Raw genomic sequence first — 23,882 nt, 5'->3', positions numbered from 1 at the left:
GCTAGAACGGCCAAATTTTGCAGATACACACTACTGACATTAGTAGTGTGGAATCTGCAAAAAAAAATGGAGAGAAGACATGGTTTACTGTATGTAAACCATGTCTCAAATCATGTCGGGTTTTAAGAAGGAGAAAGAAAAAGCCGGTAATTGAATTACCGGCTTTCAAGCTGTATAGCGCTGGAATAAATATTAATATATATACATATATGTGTCTAATGACATATATATATATATATATATATATATATATATATATATATATATATATATATATATATATATACAGTGTATGTGTATATATATATATAATATAATATAATATAATATAATTTTTTTTTTTTTTTTTTTTTCTTTTTGGGACACATGGATCATTTCTATAGCGGTATGTTGGTTTTGCAAGCCTGCGAGAAAACCACGCAGTACGGATGCCATACGGATTACATACGGAGGATGCCATGCGCAAAAAACGCTGACACACCCTGCCTACGGAGGAGCTACGGACCACTATTTTCGGGACATTTCAGCGTATTACGGCCGTAATATACGGACCGTATTTTCATACGCTGAGTGTGAAGCCGGCCTAATAAGGGGAGCTGCGGCTTTTCTGGCTGACGCCTCGGCAGACTCTATCAGATTAGCTGCCAGGTCAGCAGTGTTTGCCAATGCGGCCAGCCCTCTGGCTTAAGAATTGGCCTGGCGATTTGCAAACAAAAACAAAACTGTGTACTATCCCCTGCGAAGGAGAGTTTTTGTTCGGTTCCACATTAGACGACATCTTGGAAAAAGCAGGGGACAAGAAAAAGTCCTTTCCCTCTCTAGGTCTCCCCTCTTACCGGAAGCCCTTTCGGAACAAGAGGTTTTTCCGCAAGAACCCTGGGAGAGGCCAGGGAAAGTGGGAGGATAAGAGGAACAAAAACAAGGGGTTCATCTTTAACAAAAACCCCAGCGATAACAAGAAACCTTCTCAATGACGGTTCGCCCCAGGTGGGAGGGAGATTATCTCTCTTTCTCCCAGCCTGGAAAAAGATCACCTCCAGTCAATGGATTCTGAATATTATAGAATCAGGTCTGAGGCTGACATTCAAAAGACGCCCCCGTCCCTCTTTTACGATGACATCTATAAGATCTTCGGCAGAAGAACAGCTGGCACTGGAAAACGAGGTCATCGGGTTAGTAAAAAAGGGAGTACTCCTGGAGGTTCCCCCACAAGAAAGAGGGCAAGGGTACTATTCCCCTCTATTCCTGAGGAAGAAACCAGACGGTTCCTTCAGGACCATTATAAATCTAAAAAAAGTAAACGATTACCTGGAGGTTCAAGCATTCAAGATGGAAACGATAAAATCATCTATCAAGATGTTGTTTCCCCAATGCTTCATGGTGGTCCTGGACCTAAAGGACGCATATTATCACGTCCCAATACACAAGGATCACCAGAGATTCCTCAGGATGGCAGTTCACATCAGGGGAGTCATAAATCACTTCCAATTTTCAGCTCTACCATTTGGTCTTGCCATAGCCCCGAGGGTTTTCACAAAGCTGATAGCAGAGGTAATGGCTCACCTCAGAGAAGAAAATACCCTAATCGTTCCAAATCTGGACGATTTCTTGGTGATAGGCTCCTCCCCGCAACATTGCGAGGATCAACTGGCAATAGTGATACATTCATTAAAGAATCTGGGTTGGCTAATAAACATAGAAAAATCCAGACTAATGCCTTCTCAGGTCCAGGAGTACTTGGGTCTCACTCTAGACTCCAAAAAGATGGAATGTCGGCTCCCGGAGAACAAGATACAAAAACTAAAAAGTTTAGTATCGAGAACCCAATCTCTCCCCTCCATAACACTCCGTCAGGCCATGTCCCTCTTAGGCTCTATGACCTCTTGCATCCCCGCAGTCCAATGGGCCCAATTACATTCAAGAGATCTTCAATGGCAGATATTGTCGGAGCAAATCCATCTATGAGGGCATTTAGACGGGCAGTTAACTCTATCTCCTCGCACCAGTCACTCTCTGACATGGTGGAAATCGCAGGAAAATCTTTCCCAGGGAGTCCCATGGGTAATTCAGATCTCGAAAGTCCTGACTACGGACGCAAGCCCTTCAGGGTGGGGGGCTCATCTGGGCGACCTTGTAACCCAGGGCATTTGGTCTCCATCTACAGTAAACAAATTCTCCAACATGAAGGAGCTCCTTGCAGTAAAATATGCCCTTCAGGAATTCTTGGGGGTCCTTCACTCTCACCATGTAAGAGTAATGTCGGACAATCGGGTGGTAGTATCTTACCTAAATCACCAGGGGGGTACCCGTTCCAAAAATCTAATGGAAGTGACCAAATCAATCCTGCAAATAGCCGAGAGCAACCTCTTATCCCTAACAAGCCTACACATAAGGGTAGTAGACAACTACAAAGCAGACTTCCTCAGCCGGTCCAGCCTAAAACAGGGGGAATGGGAACTAAATCAGGTGATATTCACCCAGATCACAGAAAGATGGGGTGTTCCCAAAATAGATCTCTTTGCGAGTCATCTAAACAAAAAAGTAACCTCCTTCTGCTCCCTATCTCCCCTGGGGAACCCAGTAGCTGTGGACGCTTTCCTGATATCTTGGGGTCACCATCTGGTCTATGCCTTCCCTCCTCTTATTCTGATTCCAGCAGTGCTGAGGAAGATTCGGGAGGACGGGGCGCTGGTCATCTTAATTGCCCCGTTCTGGCCGAAGAGACCTTGGTTCTCATGGATGAGGAAGATGTCAATATCCGACCCTTGGGTATTGCCAGACCGCCAGGATCTATTGTCGCAGGGCCCAGTCTGTCACCCTCGAGTCAAGAACTTGCACTTCACAGCTTGGCTTTTGAAAGGAAATTATTAGAAAGCAGGGGGTTCTCTCCAGGGTTAATCTCAACTCTGTTACAAAGTAGGAAGCCGGTTACAACAAAGCAATACGGCAAAGTATGGAAAAAATTTCTGTCTTCAGGTGGAAAAATAGGGAAAGAAATTCCCCTTGCTTCCATACTAGAATTCCTACAAAATGGGTTGGAGATGGGTTTAGCCACTAGCACCCTAAAAGTTCATGTGGCGGCATTGGGAGCCCTATTTAACTTTGACTTGGCTTCAAATAGGTGGGTCTCTAGATTCATCAGGGCGGCAGGAAGATCAAGGCCTCTTCCAGTAAAAGTTGTTCCTCAATGGGACTTAAACTTGGTCCTTAAAGCCCTGACTAGTCCGCCATTCGAACCATTACACAAATCTACAATAAAAAACCTATCTCTCAAAACAGCTTTTAGTCGCCCTTACTTCTGCCCGTAGGGTTAGCGATTTACAGGCTCTCTCAGTTAACCCTCCTTACACACAATTTCTAGAGGATAGGGTCATTTTAAAAACAGACCCAGCATATCTCCCGAAAGTGGCTTCAAAATTTCACAGGTCTCAAGAGATATCTCTCCCCTCCTTCTGTCCCAATCCTAAAAATAAGGAGGAACAAACACTACATACACTAGATGTAAGAAGATGTCTCTTACATTACCTAGAAGTCACTAGAGAGAGTAGGGAGGATTCCTCTTTGTTTGTGTGTTTGCAGGGTCCCCGGAAGGGGAAAAAAGCATCTAAAGCCACCATAGCAAGATGGATCACGGACGCCATCAGTCTCTCATACTCGGCAAGTGGGATGCCCATTCCCGGGGAGGTTAAGGCTCACTCAACAAGGGCAGTAGCGACTTCCTGGGCGGAAAAGGCTGGAGCTTCCATTGACCAGATATGTAGAGCTGCTACCTGGTCCTCACCATCCACATTCTATAGGCACTATAGATTGGACCTAATCTCCTCTTCAGACCTTACTTTTGGTAGAAGGGTTCTGGAGGCGGTGGTCCCTCCCTGAATGTACTATCTATGCAATTCTCTCCGTGGTGCCGTCATGGGCGATCAGAGAAAAATATAGTTCTTACCGATAACGGTATTTCTCTGAGCCCATGACGGCACCCGTACATTCCCTCCCTTCACTTGTGGGTGCTCACATCAAATTAGTGCCATAGTCTACTCATAGTTTTAAAGTCACGCGGTATCTAGTTATGATAAACAGTTAAAATTAACAAATGTTTAATAGTCTCCCATCGTTCTCTATGTAAAACAACTGATGCAGGAGAGTGGTACCGCCTTTTTATCCGTAGGTTTCCTGTCCTTGGTGGGCGGATCCCCTCTCTCCGTGGTGCCGTCATGGGCTCAGAGAAATACCGTTATCGGTAAGAACTATATTTTTTTCTGGAATGCGATTTCGTCGTGGAAAAAAACGCAGCATGTGCACAATAAATGCGGAATGCATTAAAAATGATGGGATGCTTATGTAAGCTGTTTTTAGCGTGTTTTCAGCGGAAAACGACCGAAAATATGCTAAAAATCCTGAACGTGTGCTCATAGCCTAATGCTTCTTTAAGTAATTGTGCAAGGAAACCGTGTAAAGGACCGTGGTGGCACAAGGCTGCTGCAGACAAAGCCACAGCATGACCAGTCATATCATTATGAATGAGGCCTTTTTTTCATAACCTGTAGCAGTTAAAGTATTTTTTTGTTTTTTACCTTAGTCCTGTCTTACCCCTGTGCATTTCTTGTGATATACAGCGGGTAAAATAAGTACCGGTAAATGCCGGTAACAACCCATGCAATCCACCAGGGCTGTAAGCCAAACCACCTACTCTGACTCCTCAATTTCCATGCCTTCCGATTCCACAGCACTGCCTCACTGCTGAGCATGTACATAAAGTGCAGTACAGATTCATCTCAAGTAAAAGCAGAGATCCTTGGATCAGGAACACAACAGACATTTATATTTCAATACTTTCCCAAATTCTTATGAAAACATTTACAGCACATCCTCCATTGTACTACTGAACCTAATTTATTATTTGAATTAAGTCCATTTTATTCTGTCTCCACCAAAATGGACACCAGTCCACAACTCCGATTCCACAGCCCTGTAATCCACACAGGCTCAGAAATAAACCGTAGGTGTCCATAACTTAATTTATGTGTAATAATAAGAAATGACACCTGGAAAAAGTATTGAACACACTTGCCGTATATACTTGAGTATAAGCTGACCCGAGTATAAACGACCCCCACCCCCCCTAATTTTGCCACAAAAAACTAGGAAAACGTAATGACTCGAGTATAAGCCTAGGGTGGGAAATGCAGCAGCTACTGGTAAATTTCAAAAATAAAAATACATACCAGTAAAAGTAAAATTGAGACCTCAGTAGGTTAAGTGTGTTTGAATATCCATATTGAATCAGGAGCTCGATTATAATGCTCCATACAGTTCATGATGGGCCCCATAAGATGCTCCATATTAAAATATGCCCCATATAATCCTGCATAAAGGTTAATAATGGCCCCATAAGGTGCTCCATAGACATATTTGCCCAATATAACGCTGCACAAATGCTGATTATGGCCCCATAAGATGCTCCATAAAGACATTTGCCCCATATAGTGCTGCACAAATGTTGATTATGGCCCCATAAGATGCCCCATACAGACACTTGCCCCATTTGCTGTTGCTGTGATAAAACAAAAACAAAAAAAACACATACTCGCCTCTCGTTGCTCAGGCCCCCGACACTTTAAATATTCACCTTTCCTCTTTCCGGCTGCCGCTCCGTCTTCAGCGTCTGCTGCACTGACGTTCAGACAGAGGACGCACACAACCACGTCACCACGCCCTCTGACCTGAGCGTCACTGCAGAAGTCGCTGAAGACGGAGCGGCGGCTGGAACGAGGAGAGGTGAATATCGTGCAGCGCTCCCCCTCCCCATTATACTCACCTGCTCCTGGCGCCGTGCAGTCCCTGTTTCCCCGGCGCCGCAGCTACTTCCTGGATTGAGCGGTCACATGGTACCGCTCATTACAGTAATGACTATGCGGCTCCACCCCTATGGGAGGTGGAGCCACATATTCATTACTGTAATGAGCGGTATCATGTGACCGCTCAGTACAGGAAGAAACTTAGGCGCCGGGCGAACCAGGGACGTGCAGGGACCGCGCCAGGAGCAGGTGAGTATTAGACAGTCCCCGCTCCCCCTCCCCTGCCGACCCCTGGGTATGACTCGAGTATAAGCCGAGAGGGGGACTTTCAGCCCCCAAAAATGGGCTGAAAATCTCGGCTTATACTCGAGTATATATGGTACTAAAATGTAATTAATACTTTGTACAAAAGCCTTTGTTGGTGATGACAACTTCAAGACTCTTCCCATGTGGAGAAACTAGTCGCGTGCATTGTTCAGGTGGGATTTTTTTGCCCATTCTTCCATGCAAACATTCTTCCAATCCTGAAGGTCCTGTGGGGTCCTTCTTTGAACTGAGCTTTTAGTTTTTTCCATAAAATTTCTATTGGATTCAGGTCCGGTGATTGAGTGGTCCATTCCAATAGCTTTACTTAATTCTTTTCTCTGAAACTACCGTAATTGCGTTTCGTTGGCTGTGTGTGAGATGGAATTGTTACTGATTGTGAGCGTCACCAGGACCGAGACCAATCTCTGTAAAGCTCTCAGCCATAAATGTTGTAAATGTGAGGCGTAATTTTTACTAGTCTTGTGACTTTTATGCAGTGACTAATGGTAAAAGCATTCCTCCATAAGATGTTATGTTACAGGGAGATGCTAAGGGAGACTAGGAAATGGTGCATAGTGGCACAATATGGCGGCACTCCATACTTTGGTCACCTTATCTCCAAATGTGGAAGATTTTATTGTTTTTTATATATGGCTAACACAAAGCAAGCTACAGTACAATACAAGAGAGAGGACAGGAGAGAATGATGCTGTCTGTCATGGGTTCACAAAAATCCTGTTACCAGTAACTAAGACTTTATTCGATCACCCATGACGGCACCATGAGAAAATTGCAGAGATTGAAAATATATAATTCAGGGAAGGACTACAGCCTGTAGGACCCTTCGCCCAAAGGTGAGATCAGCAGAAGCACCCATAGTTAATCTACAGGTCCTTCTCAAAAAATTAGCATATAGTGTTAAATTTCATTATTTACCATAATGTAATGATTACAATTAAACTTTCATATATTATAGATTCATTATCCACCAACTGAAATTTGTCAGGTCTTTTATTGTTTTAATACTGATGATTTTGGCATACAACTCCTGATAACGCAAAAAACCTGTCTCAATAAATTAGCATATCAAGAAAAGGTTCTCTAAACGACCTATTACCCTAATCTTCTGAATCAACTAATTAACTCTAAACACATGCAAAAGATACCTGAGGCTTTTATAAGCTCCCTACCTGGTTCATTACTCAAAACCCCCATCATGGGTAAGACTAGCGACCTGACAGATGTCAAGAAGGCCATCATTGACACCCTCAAGCAAGAGGGTAAGACCCAGAAAGAAATTTCTCAACAAATAGGCTGTTCCCAGAGTGCTGTATCAAGGCACCTCAATGGTAAGTCTGTTGGAAGGAAACAATGTGGCAGAAAACGCTGTACAACGAGAAGAGGAGACCGGACCCTGAGGAAGATTGTGAAGAAGGACCGTTTCCAGACCTTGGGGAACCTGAGGAAGCAGTGGACTGAGTCTGGTGTGGAAACATCCAGAGCCACCGTGCACAGGCGTGTGCAGGAAATGGGCTACAGGTGCCGCATTCCCCAGGTAAAGCCACTTTTGAACCATAAACAGTGGCAGACGTGCCTGACCTGGGCTACAGAGAAGCAGCACTGGACTGTTGCTAAGTGGTCCCAAGTACTTTTTTCTGATGAAAGCAAATTTTGCATGTCATTCGGAAATCAAGGTGCCAGAGTCTGGAGGAAGACTGGGGAGAAGGAAATGCCAAAATGCCTGAAGTCCAGTGTCAAGTACCCACAGTCAGTGATGGTGTGGGGTGCCATGTCAGCTGCTGGTGTTGGTCCACTGTATTTCATCAAGGGCAGGGTCAATGCAGCTAGCTATCAGGAGATTTTGGAGCACTTCATGCTTCCATCGGCTGAAATGCTTTATGGAGATGAAGATTTCATTTTTCAGCACGACCTGGCACCTGCTCACAGTGCCAAAACCACTGGTAAATGGTTTACTGACCATGGTATTACTGTGCTCAATTGGCCTGCCAACTCTCCTGACCTGAACCCCATAGAGAATCTGTGGGATATTGTGAAGAGAAAGTTGAGAGACGCAAGACCCAACACTCTGGATGAGCTTAAGGCCGCTATTGAAGCATCCTGGGCCTCCATAACATCTCAGCAGTGTCACAGGCTGATTGCCTCCATGCCACGCCGCATTGAAGCAGTCATTTCTGCCAAAGGATTCCCGACCAAGTATTGAGTGCATAACTGAACATTATTATTTGTTGGTTTTTTTGTTTGTTATTAAAAAACACTTTTATTTGATTGGATGGGTGAAATATGCTAATTTATTGAGACAGGTTTTTTGGGTTATCAGGAGTTGTATGCCAAAATCATCAGTATTAAAACAATAAAAGACCTGACAAATTTCAGTTGGTGGATAATGAATCTATAATATATGAAAGTTTAATTGTAATCATTACATTATGGTAAATAATGAAATTTAACACTATATGCTAATTTTTTGAGAAGGACCTGTATAGTGTCTATAGAATGTAGACTGAGAGGACCAGGTAGCGGCCCTACAGATCTCCTATAGCCAGCTGCTTTGTCAGCCCAGTAGGTCTCCATGGCCTGAGTGGAATGAGCCTTTCAACCTTCTGCCACTTCCCTGCTGATTGACAAGTAGGCTAGAGAAATGGCATCCCTAATCCATCTTGCAATAGGTTTTGAGGCTCTACATCTTTTTAGAGCCCTGAATGGATTAAAAAAAACCTGTGGCTCAGTGGATAGCAATGCAGCTTTGCAGCGCTGGAGTCCTGGGTTCTAATCCCACCTTGGACAACATCTTGTAGTTTGTATGTTCTCCTCGTGTTTGCATGGGTTTCCTCCGGGCTCTCCGGTTTCCTCCCACATTCCAAAGACATACTGATAGGGAATTTAGACTGAGCCCCATCAGGGACAGTGATATTAATGTGTGCAAAAACTGTAAAGCGCTGCGGAATATGTTAGCACTATATAAAAATAAAGATTATTATTATTATCCTTTCTACACTCTTTGGTAGCTGAAGGCTACTTTGGAGATGTGTAATTAAGGTCTAATGTATGCAACTTCTCAGTCTTCTGGTTCTTCGGATTGGGACAGAAGGAAAGATGGGCAACTTCTTATAGTCTATGGACCAGACTTGTGAACTTAGGAAGATAGGCCAGATCCAGTTTAAAGATTACCCTATCATATAGGATTTGTGTAAATGGTGGGGCTATGTAAAGGGCCTGGCTAGAGAAATTCGGCCGAGTCTCGCATGTTAATAATGTGGCACCCCTAGGGGTATTTGCCACAAAAATAGTTACTGACAGTAAGTACAAATACTAAAATAGCAAGACTGCACTACCACCTCCGGCCAGAAGGGGGAGCTCCAGAGACTCCCCTTGATCCATTCTGGTCTGAGAGAAGAAATGGCAGTTGGGCTAAGGAGCTGAAAGTGAGAGGTCATACAGTTGAATCTCTAACAGCCCTGTGACTGTTACCAGGCCTAAATCACCGGCCTGAGGAGAAGAGGGACAGAGAAAAAGGACATTGTGAGAACCGGGTAGCATTAATCACTACCCAGAACAGGCGCAAAGACGGATACCGGATCCGTGGCTGTATTCATTATATATAATACAGCAACCGGAAAAACGTGAGGTGATATCGGCTTCACTAGGGCCGGACGCAGCAACAGACACAGAGTTCAGCGGTACTCCCAGAGGGGGTAAACCGATAAAAGGACTCGGGTTGCCCGTCGAACCAGGACCCGGAGGGGACAGATTGGGCCGGCAGCCAGTTCACATACAGCAGCAGGGCCACACAGAAATTGCGCACAATAAGAGGCGAAGACCCCGGCAGGGTCAAAGTAACTCAGAGTTCCCATACAGACTCCGGTGACAGGACTGGTTGTAAATCCCTTTATGTTGAAGTAAACTGGTTAAACGTTTCAGTGCCTCAGTCTTTCATTTGGACAATAGCCATCTATCCAGGATCGGGATCGTCACCGCTGGGAGAATCTGCTGCTGATCAAGTAATGGCCTGTCCCCTCATGATACCCCTTACACACTGCATTGCCTGAGGCCACAGCACCGGGTCAAGCCACCCGTGACATCCCCCTCAAGAGACAGACTCCATTGGTCCGGTGCTGGGTATCCCGGTCTCCTGGGCGTTACAATAGCAATACATGCAGCCGCACGCTCCGCTCTCGAGTGCCGGGTGCAGTGCCAGGTATTAACATGTGAGACTCGGCCGTATTTCTTGCATGTGTGATCCCGGCCTATCACTAACACTCCTGGCTGAAGTTAATGCTACTAGCAAGGCTGAAGGAAATAATTTTTCAGGGTTGCTGACTCTATGGGTTCCAACAGTATGTCAGTTAAGTCTCTCAGTACTACATTTAAATCCCATGGTACCAAGTTTCTTTTAAATGGTTCTAGATCTTAAGGAGGCTTTAATGAATCTCGATACCTAATAGGTACCTGCCAAGTCTCAACTATACAGGGCCCCCGAGAGCTGAGACTTGTATTTTTTTAGGGTTGTAGTTTATAACCCTAATTGAAGGCCCCTCTTGGTGGGTGATCCTCTCTTGTGGTGCGGTCATGGGTGATCGAATAAAACTCCATTCACGTGTAGCAAAAGTTTTATCCAAACCACCTGTGGCTTTTCAATTTCACAGCTGTGGAAACGATACAAATTCACATGTAACCCATGCGGAATCGCTGTGGATTTGTAGAAAGTTCCAAAGCAGAATATTGGGCCCAAAGTTTAAAGTATATAGTTTTTAATATTTTGCACCAGTATTTGTAAACTGATAAGGAAAAAAACGTAAACACTGTAAAAACTTATTGGAAATATTAACACCTCGTTTGTCTTTTAGACCCTCTCCAGGTTTAGGTTTTCAAATACGATTGGCAGTATTTTGTTCAGCATTTAACAATCAGACAATTTTAATATGCTGGTTTTGTGTGCATAAAACATCAGTTGATAGCAAATCTAATGATATTAAGACTAGCTGATCAGGAATTTGTCGGATGATTATTTTTACAACACAGTAGACACTCCAACTCCAGATCAGTCTTGATCAGGACGGGCTCCCGTGCTCCGCTTTCGATGGTCTGGTTGGTGAGCTGGCTGCGACTTTTGTAGTCGCTTTTTTTCTTGTTTTTGATTCCTTATTTTTACAAGCTGGTAATCAACTAACACCATGGAATCAATGGTGCTATATAAATAAATCTTAACTAGCAAGCAAAATGCTTATTCTTCTGGTAATTGTTTCTTTCGTTCCAGTATTTAAAATTATCGTTATCAGGACATCATCCTGTGTAAAAAGGAATTGTGGTGCTGATTAGAGATGAGTGAATTTGCTCGGGTTATTCGGCAAGCTGCAGAGGTAACCCTGCTTCATGGATCGGGCTGGCAGATCAGCTGATCGGTGCCGCAGCTGCATGTGTCACGGCTGTGTCAGTCACAACACACAGGCTCTCCATGCATTTGTCATGACTGTGACACAGCCGCGACATATGCAGCTGCAGAGCCGGTCAACTGATCGTCCGGAGCGATCCAGGTTCCCTCTGCAGCTTGCCGAACAACCCGAGGGAACCCGAACAAATTCGCTCATCTCTAGTGCTGGTAACAAAGATATTCTATGAACAAAGAACAAACCTAGGCGGCAAGTGTTAGCGGGCCTTTGGGCCTCATTCACACATTTGTGTGTTTTCTCGTACACAAAAACATGGACATCTGATTTCATCAATATTTGGCCCGTGTCCATTTTTACCATCCGTGCATTAATCAGCGATTTTCACTGATGGAAGAATGAAATTACAAAGCTTCTGATACCATCCCTGTGCTTTCTATGATCTTAAGACCCATTTACTTCTATGGGTAGTTTTAATCCCTTATTCGGATCAAAAATGGACGTGGCGTAGTATTTATTTCTTGTGTAAAAAAAACAAAACTATAATTAGTGATGAGCAAGTATACTCGTTGCTCGGGTGGTCTCTGAGTATTTGTGACTGCTCAAAGATTGTTTTCCTTGCCGCAGCTGCATGATTTGCGGCTAGTAGACAGCTTGAATACATGTGGGGATTCCCTAGCAACCAGGCAACCCCCACATGTACTTAGCCTGGCTATCAGCCGTAAATCATGCAGCTGAGGCAAGGAAAACACAATCTCCGAGCAGTCACAATTTCACAAATACTCTGAGACCACCCGAGCGTGCTCTGGAAAACCCGAGCAACGACTACACTCGCTCATCACTAACAATAATTTGTTTTATGTATGAAAAACCAGGATAGAACATGTACGTGATTCACAGATGTCTGAGGGCTGCACAGCGAGCGATGTCAAACAATCGATATTCGTTAGGTGTTACTGATGCAGATCAATACAAGTGAATGAAGGCAGAGGAGAGAGGGAAAGCGGCTCTGGATACTGGGCGGTGTTGTGCCGTGAAACTCCACCCACTGCCCAATCAGGTGGGGTGCACGCAACTGGGTCACGCATGGGTGAAGCAAAGCATTCTAGTACTTGACATCAGCTGATGTCTACGGCGGCTGCAGCCGGGTCACGTGATGTGGACTGAGCGGTCAGAGATAGCGCCACTCAGAAGCACATATGGCAGCAGTATGTATTTACAAAAATAAATACTTATTTACAAGTTTTAAATCGATGGGAACATTATAAAATGTAGTGGATAACCCCTTTAATTGGAAGTTTTTAGCTTCACCCAAGTCATGTCCTCTTTTCATAAATATATCCTTCAGGAGACTGCAAAGTAAGGGGTCTAGCCCATTTTGGCTCTCACTGAAGAGCTGGAGGTAGGTGAGTTTAAGTGCTCCTTTTATTTTGGTGTTGGTGCTGTGTGGCGGCCATTGTTGCTGTGGCTTTGTGCTGATGGCGCGGCCTGGAGTCATGGGGACTCAGTCTTGCAGCATGGGTGCTGTGGGGCAACAGGCCGTCTGCCCTGCTGGTGCATTGCCGCTGTGGCGGTGGGCACCGCACGGCTCCGCTCCGTTAGGGCGATAGGACCCACTACGAGGTTTGCCGTGAAGTGGCAGTGGGCTTCATACAGTCTGATCAGAATGTTAAACTGAAAACCTCATATTCAGTTATATAAAGTTTTGCCTAGCGGCTTTAGATCAACGTATGATTTTGGGATGTGCGGTTCATGCTCCCTTTTTTTTTTTTTTTTTTGGCAAAGCATATCCTTCAGGTAGTTTCAGTATTCTAGGGTACATTGCATCAAAGAGTTAAACAAGGCATGGCATCTTGCTGGCTGCAAGGCACGGCCTAATACCTAGCAAATTATTGGTATTTGGGAGAACACTGGAATTTATCTGTTTTCTTTTCCTTCCTCAGGAATGTATTATATATACATTTCTGGGATGTGGGCTTAGAGGCATGCTACATTCTGCACGCGTCACGGTGCTGTGTTACACGCGGTTAGTGTGGCGCAGAGACATTGCTTATAGAGACATATACAAAATCACAGCTGGGATTCTGCTCCTGTATTGTCTGCACTGCAAAAGGAGGGTTATGATGTGAAACTTTGTGGAAGGCAGCAGTTTTTCTCTCATATTTCCCAGCATGGCGGATAATTATAGGTTCCGTGTCGGCTATAACAGTGGATATAAACCTGGCGTTAAATCTGCCTCCCTCGTTTTATTAGATGTGTAGGCTAACCTTATATCGGGAGATGACAAGCTCCATGATGTATTCTCTTCATCTAAATGGCTTTCCTTACAAGTAGGGCGATTGAACTGAAAACCTGATCTTTAAGTAAGCCAAGTTCGGCCTTCCATGCCTCAGATAATATAAACCTAGAAAGAAAGTTCACACCAAATATGAAGCAGTCACGAAATAATTGAATAATCATGAATAAGTTCTAGAATTTTTGCACTTGATTATAGTGAATATCCTTTTGCTTGTTGTTATTTACATATTACCCTGACATTCTCTTATACCATGTTCTAGTTTATGATATCCTAGTTATGGGTATAATTCCTAGTGTCCATCAAATGCTTTTGTCATTCACCATTTTGCTTTTGTTGTCAATCACCCCTTCTTTTATTATGTTTTTAAGAGCTTGATTATACAATATAAAAAAAAAAATCATGCCTTTGTGTTATTTGGTGCAGGTGAACTTTCATTCTAGATTTATATTCTTATTGTAGTTTGCATCAGTTAATTATCTCCTTAACGTGTAATATATCTTTTTGTTTGCACATTGTTCTTTATTGGTTTGTGTTTCGGCTAATGTATGGGCATTGAAGAGGATACAATATCATGGATCCTGACATATTTGCATGGACATCTGCTCTTATAGATTACTGATTGAGAGCAGCAGGAAGCAAAGTTCAATGTCTGTCTAGATAAGATTCTTATCACAACCTGAACTCCATTGAATGTCCTAGCTTTCGGTATCTGTTGTACTCCTAAGAATTTTCTGAATGCAGCTATTTGACGTGACGTCATTTTCTTTGTGTAGAGGTGAAATTTCTCCAGCAGACCATTACCCATTTACTGCGAAGCTCGGGATTCCGGAAGCAGGTTATTGATGACATTAGGACTGTATGTTCTGCGCACTGCAGGAAAGTTGCGCAGCAGGTTTAGGTGACAAGCAAACGTTTATCTCCGGAGAACACAAATAATAATCTTTTAGATTTGCATGTCTCAGTGCGGGACTTGCTGATCCATTATACAGCTGTTACTAAAAATCTTTTACTGACTATATTCTTATTTTTTTTCCTGCCCTGTTACCAAGTGAATAGATATCACAATTTGTATTTTTAGCCAGAATTGCAGTTCAGGTATCTTAATACAGAGATATATATTTTTGTATGTGTGTGTCACGTGGTATTGGTTACCAACAATGTCATGTTAGTTACCATATTCAACTTTGTACCAAATTACATCGTTTTCCATGGATATTGCTGTGCTTCATCAACTGAATTAACCCCTTCATAAGAGGTATTTTCATTGTTTTGGCTTTGTTTTTTTTGCTCCCTTTCTTTCCAGAGCCGTAACTTTTTTTTTTTTTTTTTTTCCCCGGTCAAAATGGCTATGTGAGGGCTTGTTTTTTGGGAGACTAGTTGTATTTTTAAACGACACAATTGATTTTAACATACCATGTGCTGGAAAGCAGGAAAAAATCCAAGTGTGGTAAAATTGCAAAAAAGTGCAATTCCACAGTTGTGTTTTTTTTTTTTTTTTTAACTGTTGACTAAATGATCAAACTGACCTGCCAATATGATTTTCGAGTAATTTCGAGTTCATAGACGCCAAACACGTCTAGGTTCTTTTTTTTATTTACCGTAAGTGGTGAAAGAAAAATCCAAACTTCTGAAAAAAAAAAAAAAAAAGCCATTTTCCGAGACCCGAAGCTTCTCCATTTTTCATGATCTTGGGCTGGGTGAGGGTTTATTTTTTAAACGCCGAGCTGACGTTTTTATTGATACCATTTTGGTGATCGGGTTAATTCATTTTTTTTTTTTTTTAAATATATTTGGTAGATCGGGCAATTCTGAACGCAATGATACCAAATATGTTTGATTTGTATTTGATTTGCTTTCATTGTTTTATTTTGAATGGGACGAAGGGGGATGATTTGAACTTTTATATTTTATTTTTTTTTTAATATTTTTAAAAACATTTTATTTTTACTTTTTGCATGCTTCAATAGTCTCCATGTCAGATTGCCTGTATGTAGATGAAATGCTCACTGTCTGAGTGACCACCACCTGGCGGCACTCATAGCAATCTGGTTATGACAACCATAGAGGTCTGCTGGAGACCTCTGGTTGTTATGGCAACCCATCGGTGACCCGTGATCACGTGACGAGGTCACTGGCTGGATTTCCAATGCGCTTACTGAGATTGACAGCGGCATTTATCGGGTTAACAGCCAAGGGAGGATCACGATTCCACCTGCGGCTGTTAGAGGCACATGATGCCGGGAAAGATGTGGGCTCAGTGTCGGAGCCCACATCAAAGGGAGGGATTCCAGCGTGGGCCTACTATTACGCCCAACGTCTGAAAGGGGTAATCCCATTCCCAAATCCTATCCCAATATGTAGTAGGTGTAATTATGTTAGAAAATACCTCCAATTCCTGGTTTTCCAATATGCAGGAACATACACAGCAACCTGTGATGCACAGTGTGTTCTGACAAATTTCCATCATGGCCACCATTAAGTTTTTTCCTTTTTTTTTTTTTTTTCCTTTAATTTTTTTCTTTAGTATATTTTAATGCTATTAAGCCAGATTCATCAATGAAGGAAAAAAAAAAAAACAGCACATCTAAACTAGTGTGAATAGGCGACAACCAAAAAAAGCATATAAGCAACAAATAGTAAGATTGCACCATAATATACAAAGGATTACTCTAGAAAATTGAAACTGCATTGCTGCCATAGGAAATAGGAAAAAAAAAATAGGAAAGAGCGATATATAATGTACACGAAATATTTATCTGCAAAAATTGCTATGAAAAAAGGAAAGTACCGTACTTCGCGCATAGATTGGACAATATATGTGAGCCCAATTGCCATGTCAAGGCGTCCTTCGTAGATTGGGTCTCTGTCCTGATGGCACCTCTCCTGGGCAAAAAAACCTACAATTTATAGCGTGGGAGTGCACATGTCCAAAAGGCAATGATTCACACTAGTTTAGATGTGATGGTCCTTCTTTTCTGTTGAATCATAGCCTTTTGGGTATGTGCACTCCCACTCCCATTAGCCACAGTTGATTTTAAGCAGATTATGGGGCAGGAATGGACCAGCTAAAATTGTAGGCTTTTTTGCCCAGGAGAGGTGACATATCAGCACAGGGAACCAATTTATGAAGGATGCCTTGACATGGCAATTGGGCTCGTATATTGGTCAATCTATGCGCGAAGTACCTTCCTTTTTTCACAGCAATTTTTGCAGATAAATATTTCATGTGTACATTATATAGCGCTCTTTCCTATTTTTTTCCTATTTCCTATGGCAGCAATGCAGTTTCAATGTTCTAGAGCAGAGGTCCCCAACTCCAGTCCTCAAGGCCCACCAACAGGTCATGTTTTCAGGATTTCCTTAGTCTTGTCCAGGTAATAATTGCATCACCTGTGCAATGCAAAGGAAATCCTGAAAACATGACCTGTTGGTGGGCCTTGAGGACTGGAGTTGGGGACCTCTGTTCTAGAGTAATCATCCTTTGTATATTATGGTGCAACCCTACTATTTGTTGCTTAGATTCATCAGTGAGCCTTGGATGCTGAGAAAACGATGCATCATGAGAGTGAATGGTCTAATAAAAAAGAATTTCCAAGGAAGAGCTGTAATAACACCATGTGTCAGAAGTCTTCCGTCCCCTTTAATTAGACATTGACCATGACGTACCATTTGCCTAATTTCAAAAGATTCCAATATGCAGCTTTCTTGCTGGAAAACTTTAATGCATCAAGGGAAGAATATTAAATCTTGTCTGTAAAATGCAATAAAGATTAGTGTTGTGTTAAGGATATAGAAGTGTCTTTGTAAGTGACATTTGTTTTATGCAGTCTGTTTGCCAGCAGCAGACCTTCATCTGAAATAACACAAAACTAGAAGAGCTTCCTGTGGCGGCCGGTTGCTGTGACCGCAGACATTGCTCCTCATACACAGATGTGCACAGAACTTCTTCTCATGTAGACGGCTTCTAAGCTCAACTTCCCACATCTTAAAGATTGTGGAACACCTTCAACTATGCCCATCTGATCTGCAAGCATTGTCCTGCACTGGCTGTGAAGACTAATTCTTATTCTGCTCCTGTCCCCGGTTTTCCAGCTGCCTGAATCCTGCTCCTCTGACTTTGGGTTTGACCTAATTACTAGCGCTCACTTGTTGAAATGGAAATGAAACCAACAAAACTTTTCAGGCCGTTCTTTACACACAGCTCAGCTGTCTTCCCATCATCAATAGCCACGGGAGTGCTTGTGGCCGGTGGGGCTGGTGTTTGTACCTTTTGTAGATGAATCATTTTGCATGTTTCTTCCGTGGAGACTTCTGTACAGTAATATGGAAGTGTATTAGTTTCCATTACTGTCTGTTCCATTGATTGTTTCCTAATACTGACATTTTCCCGTACTTCTGGTGTGTCATTAATGATGACTGTGCACATGAACTGCTCAGACGGGGTCAGATCAGAGTACTTTGAGCCCACCTTCCTGTAATACAGAATAATAAACTCCCCTCTTCTTTCATTGACAGCTCTGGCTTCTTATAGATAGAAAACAAGTAGGTGGGAAGGTGCACTCAAATGGTCGGCCCCTCCATGATGCACCGTGCACCTTTATTTGGTTGTCATTCTTTACTATCAGAGTCCCCTTAAATGGAAAAAAGGGAAGTAATCGGCTGCCAGATTATTAGCAATGGTTAATCTCCCGGGAGCAGGGCCGGACTGGGACTAAAATTCAGCCCTGGCATTTGAAGTTACACAGGCCCACTTGTCACATGGTGACTGTATAACATCATTGTACACTTGTAGGCAGGGCCGGTTTTAGGCAAACTGGGGCCCTAGGCAAAGTTTAACATGGGGCCCCAAATGCTGACATATTGCAGATCACACAAAAGCATTTTGGCTGTAATTACATGCACTGAGTTCAGGCCGCTAAATGAGTTTGATCGACAATATTAAAGTTCTTCAACGCTTGTTTCCCGGCCTCTTTCCACAGTCTGAGAAAGAATGATGGGACAGAACCATCACTAATAGATCACTAACAGATCACCATACAGGATCATGTTATCAGCAGCACATCTACAGTTTACACCGGCGATGTGCTGCTGAGAACAATGATTTTTGTTCCGGCAAAAACAATCTGAATATGCAGCATTTTATTTGTTTAGTAAAATACACTCCATAGTCCTCCATATATTATAATGTGCACACAGTCCTCCATATAGTATAATACACTCCTTATAGTCCTCCATATATTAAAATACACTGCTCAGTCCTCCACATAGTATAATACACTCCTCAGTCCTCCATACATTAAAATACACTGCTCAGTCCTCCACATAGTATAATACACTCCTCATAGTCCTCCATATAGCATAATACACTCCTCACAGTGCTCCATATAGTATAATGCACCGCCATAGTCATCCATGTAGTACAATTCACTTCCCATAGTATAATGCACCCAATAGTTCTTCATATAGTATAAGGTATTCCACATAGTCCTCGATACAGTATAATGCAGCCCACATACAGTATAATGCAGCCCCCCTCAGTTTAATGCAGCCCCCTCATAGAGTATGATGCAATCACCCCTCATAGAATATAAATAGAATACAGCCCCCCATAGAATATAATGTAGCCCCGAATAGAATAGAATACAGCCCACCAGCCCCATCAGAGTATGATGCAATCATCCCTCATAAAATCTAATACAGCCCCCATAGAATATAATGCAGCCCCCCATAGTATATGACAGCCTCCCCCATAGAATATAATATACCCCCGCAATAGTATTTAACACAGCCACATAGTATATAACACGGCCTCCCCCATAGAATAGAATATAGCCCCCATAGTATATATCAAAGCCCGCATAGTATATAGCACAGCCTGCATAATATAGCACAGCCGCGTAGCAGCATACAGCACTGCCCACACAATAGTATACAGCACTGCCCACACAGTAGTATACAGCACTGCCCACACAGTAGTATAAAAAAAAACACACTCCTCACATCTCCTCGTGCCCCGTGCTGCTCGCTGCTCCTGTCTCGGTGGCTGCAGTCTGCCCGGGACTCAGCAGGTGCACCCGCAGTGTCAGCGCCAGGCAGAGCGGGGAATGATGGGAGAGGGAGCGTCAGCAGACGCTCTCTCCTCCATCGCATTGAACTGTACCGGCGTCATAGACGCCGGTATAGTTGAATGCGGTGGCAGCGGCACTGGCGGGGGGAGGGGGGGAAGGGGAAGAGTGCAGCGGCCCACTACTGGCACCGGCCCTTCTGGCATTTGCCAGAAGTGCCCGATGGCCAGTCCAGCCCTGCCCGGGAGAACAAAAAGATCAGATGTTGAAACTTAACAATCATTTTTTTTCCTGACATAATCTGCCAGGTCATTTTGATATGTGTATGGGGTTCTGGTGTGTTTTTTTTTTTTTTTTTTTTCTTTGAGCCCTTAAATCGAGGTTAATCACTAAATGGTTGTGTCGCTGGACCTCCATGGGTGTAAATGTCAACTTTTGATCCTTTGATCCTTGACCACTAGGTTCCCAAAAGATTAGTTATCCACCCATCTTTTGCATGGGGAAGTATTTGCCATTCTCCACCAGGTTATAACTTAATGATTATATCAAAGACCTAAACTAAGCGGGCAGAGGTGGGGCCATTCAAGGCTTTGGGACTGTTTCCAGATGTTAAGCTTTGGGGGAGAACGGCAATTCTATTGACAGGGAGAGAGGTGGGGTCATGTTGAAGTGGACTCTCCTGATTCGGTAATGGGTGCATATCTCTTAAGGATGCAGATGAGACATGTAGTGATGTGCGTCTCTCCGCAAATCTTACTCCAGTCTATGCTGGAGTAAGATGTATAGCATGGCAGATGCTGCCGCTCTTCTTTAATTGGGGTTGCCAAGAATGGGGTAAAACAGCCAGACGTCACATTTTTATTTATTTTTCTTGTCCAATAAATTTGGCAAAGCTTTGAGTCGCCCCCTCTGACTTGCATCATTCTTGCACAAGTTTTTTTTTTTTTTGTTCTGTTCTGCTATTTTAAGTTGGGACAGTTGGCATATTCATCCAGATGTATGATTTTTTTTTTTTTTTTTTTTTTTTTTTTTATTGAATTTCCATTAGGGGGTGCAATTTATTTTTTTAAACACTGCAACACTTATAAATTGGCGCAAACATCCGCACCGCAGGCTTCAGCAAAACGGATTTAAAATTTTCCTTGATAAATCTCATCCAGGCGCTAATTTTTTCATGCATGTGTTCCATCTGGTTTTCACGGACCGAATACATACCCAATGTGTGTTTTTAGTCTATGAAGCTGTTCACATGTCCATGTTTTGTGGACCATCCACTTTTGATCCACCTTGTGAAAAAAAAAAAAAAAAAAAAAATTACAATAAACTGAAACACCAATAACACTCAGACCAACGTTTGTTTGTTTTTTTTTTTTTTTATGGGGATTATGTTATGTTTGAAGACTTTTTGATTGCCCCATATATGCATCTAATGATTCGCTCACTTCTGCGTATTTCATCTGGCTGAGATTCCCAGGCAGAAAAGCTGGCGAGTGTCATGCGTTTTTTTTTTTTTTTCTGTAATTGTCATTTAAAGCTACTTTACAAACCAATAAAGCAAATTTTATATGCAGATATAAATAGAAGATAGGATAGATGTCTTGTAGTTATTTAATGTAACAAGCCCCCTCCATAAAATAAACCTAGCACCCTTTAGTGCCTTTCATGTGGCACTAAAGTTTGGGTGGGGAGATAACCCATTTTATACTATTAAAAAGTAATCCATGGGGTACGCTGAAATCCATAGTATGGTCATCCCACGACACTTCCCCCACTCTGCTACATCCAGAGGCTATGACATGGTTACTCCAGGACTTGGTGAGCGGTAAAATTACTGATGTCAACACTCATCACAGCCCGGGATTGTCATGGGACATCCATTCCATGGATTATGGCAGACCCTTCTGATTACTTTTTTTTTTTTTTTTATGGTATTAAATGGGAAAAAGGATAATTGTTAAAGTGCTTTTTACAAATAAGGAACATTTTTTTTTTTTTTTTTTAACTTACAGGGTTAGTAATGGGGGTGTCTGAAGCCTCTCCATTAAGAACTCCTGGGCTTGATGTCAATGGACATTACAAAAGCTGACATCAACTGCAAAACCATTACCTCAATTGCCAACGAACTAGGGCAATCGGGAAGAGCTAAGTGCCAGAACTGGCGAATCTAATGGTGCGCCATCTCTGGGGCTGCTGAGTGCCGGTGTTCTTAGTTTTGCAAGGGCCTTCCCAGACTTTTATCAGCCCCCAGCTGTCTGCAGGTTTTGCCTTAGGAAACGACACATCAGAAACGTAACGTGTGAACATATCCTTAAGGTGAAGTTGTGCTTTGGATTTAGATGAAACAGACCGTTGTATTTGAGGTTTGGAAGTGATAGTTCCGTTATATTCTGGATGTTACAAGAAAAGAATAACTTTTTTTTTTTTTTTTTTTTTTTTTACTTTACTGAGCATTTTTTATTTTTCACTCCTACATCAAACTTTTGTAAAATTATTTTATTTGTCCATCTGTAAGGGTGTTGCTATGCAGGATATCGAGCGATCCTTTAGGCTTGAAATAACTTGAAGAAAACATTCTCTTCAATCCAAAGTAAACTCTGTTATTCTACAAGTGTTTTCTTCTAGAACAGAACGTATTTGTATGGAAATTAGATGTATCGTTTCAGCATGTCTTGTTTTTGTTTTTTGTTGTGAATTGCCCAACGATTCATCGGTCTTTCTGGATCTTTTAGTTTTATTTTCTGACGTTGGGGTGAGGTCTGATGCCAGTAGTTTAAGTTGAAATCATTGAAAGTTTGTGAACCCTTCAGGATTTTCCAATTCCAGTGTAGATTAAGAGAACCACGTAAAACAAATGAGTCGAATATTACTGCCATATATTGTTTTTCTTAAATGAGGAAAATTTATTCAATATCGCGTGTCTGAAAGTGGCAAAGGTATGCAAACCTGTGCTTTCAATATCTGGTGTAATCCCATTGTGCACAATAACTGGTTCTAAATGTTTTCTGTAATGGTTGATCAGTCCTGCACATTGGAGGAATTTTAGCCAATTCCTCTCTACAAAACGGCTATTATGTTGGTGTTTTTTTCTTTTTTTTTTTTTTTTTGTATGAATCACATTCTCTATGCAAATTGCCTCTTCAGAGAAAAAGAGGACTTAAACTCTATAGTGCCACCTGTTGGAAGTAGTGACCCTACAAGTCACAATCAACCCTTTAACGAGTCGTGCAATATGACTTAGGATAAAGGCCAAATCCATATCTCAATTCGCAGACACGGTGTTTCGGGCTCGTTAAAGGGTTGATTGTGACCTGTAGGGTCGCTACTTCCAACAGGTGGTGCTATAGAGTTTAAGTCCTCTTTTTCTCTGAAGAGGCAATTTGCATATTAAAATTCCCAGAGGAGCATTGCACAGCAAATAAGCCTCCTTACCTTGACAAGCCAGAGCAGGTATTTCACTCTCCATAAGGAGAAACGTTACCCCCTAGATCACATTCTCTAGAAATCCAGCTCAAGGACTGCTGTCCCGATGTTTTCCTTCAGAGTTTTTTTTTTTTTGTTATTTCAGAATTCATTGTTCCATCAATGATGGTAAGTCATACTGACCTAGTTTCAGCAAAACAAGCTCAATACATCATACTATCACCACCATGTTTCACAGATGGTATGGCGTTTTTCATTCTTCCTACATAACACTTCTCCTTTAAACCAAAAAGCTCTGTTTATCTCCTCCATACATAAACTATTGTTCCAACAGATTTCTAGCTTGTCCCAGTGACCTCTAGCAAACTGCAGACAGGCTGCAATGTTCTTTCTGGAAAGCAGTGACTTTATCTGAAATCTGCCTTACAATCCATAGTTGTTCATTGTTGTCCTGATGGTGGACACATGAACATTAGATTTTGAGAGAGGCCTTTAGATGCTTCTAGGTTATATTGGGTTCTTGGGTAACTTTGGAGGGGGGGGGGGTAAAATGTATTCTCCAACCCATACCCCCATTCCCATTTTATCTTGT

At 42.5% G+C, this 23,882-nt stretch overlaps 1 protein-coding gene across 1 annotated transcript in view; it reads left to right on the top strand.

The window, feature by feature from the left end:
* The window catches only part of RHOF (ras homolog family member F, filopodia associated), an 87,545-nt gene that overhangs the window by 8,151 nt on the left and 55,512 nt on the right, over positions 1 to 23,882 (top strand). The window lies entirely within an intron of this gene.

Source organism: Ranitomeya imitator, chromosome 1, assembly GCF_032444005.1.
Source record: "Ranitomeya imitator isolate aRanImi1 chromosome 1, aRanImi1.pri, whole genome shotgun sequence".
Lineage (NCBI taxonomy): Eukaryota > Metazoa > Chordata > Amphibia > Anura > Dendrobatidae > Ranitomeya > Ranitomeya imitator.
Note: the sequence above shows the minus strand (reverse complement) of the source record. Positions and strands in the feature narration are given on the sequence as shown.